The sequence below is a fragment of the Prionailurus viverrinus genome, chromosome C2 (genome assembly GCF_022837055.1).
Source record: "Prionailurus viverrinus isolate Anna chromosome C2, UM_Priviv_1.0, whole genome shotgun sequence".
Lineage (NCBI taxonomy): Eukaryota > Metazoa > Chordata > Mammalia > Carnivora > Felidae > Prionailurus > Prionailurus viverrinus.
In genome coordinates, this window is record NC_062569.1 from 30635096 (window position 1) to 30636128 (window position 1033).

Genomic DNA, 1033 nt, shown 5'->3' on the forward strand with positions numbered 1-1033 from the left:
TCATGAACTGTGAGATCATGATCTTAGCAGAGATCAAGAGTCGGATGCTTAACCACCTGAGCCACCCAGGTACCCCCCACATTTCCTACCTTACTCTTTCTTTCTCTCCCCAGCACCCACTATCCTCCAGCTACACTAGCCTTTAGGACATTTGTCCTAGCTCCTTCCTCTGCTTGAAATGATCTTTTTTTTGGTGTGTGTGTGGGGGGGGGGGGGGGGGTGTAGAGGGGTGGGGTTGGTGAGGGAGCTTAAAAGGTTCCTAACTCAGGTTTCCACATGGCTGGCTCCTTCTTGTCATTCAGATCTTAGTCTAAACATCACCAACTCAGAGAAGACTTCCCTGGCCACCCAAATTACCATTTTATATTACTACATCATGCCTTTTTAATTTCGTCATAACACTTTTCACAAACTGATAATTTCTTGCTTATGTATTTATTTACTGTATAAACTGATTAAAGTGCCTGAGATACAGTCAAGTAGCCTTGCCTATCTTGTTTCCTGCTGTGTTCTCAGGCCTAGACCTATACCTGGCACATAATAGAGGTTTCACGTTGCTGAACGAATGAGCATCACGTAGAGCTTTCCCCCTGAAGGGAGTTTTCCTGCCCACTTCCCCACCTTTACCCCCAGCTCGCTATTTCGTTTTAACGTGGACTGATTTTCTGCCAGGACCTGAATTGGCTGCACTTCACAACTTCTGATCAGCTGGAAGCTTATGGTTTTCCAGGAGGGTTGGTAGTGGTGCAGAGTCTCCACTAACATTCTGGGAAACAGTCAGTGATGAGATAGTCAGCAGGCTGGTTTGGAGCCTGGAATGTTTCTCTCTCTCTGTCCAAGGAAGAGCCAGGGAATTCGGAGAATCTTAAGGTTTTCTTCCTCCTCTCTTCCTCCAGTCTCAGCCAAGCTAGAAATACAATTATCATAAGGAAACAAAGAGACCTAGTTTGACCCTAAGATGGGGATGCTTCTCTGAGAGACCTCTGATTTTATTTGCTTTCAGTTGAGTAAGGCTATGGCAGGGTAGGCAGTG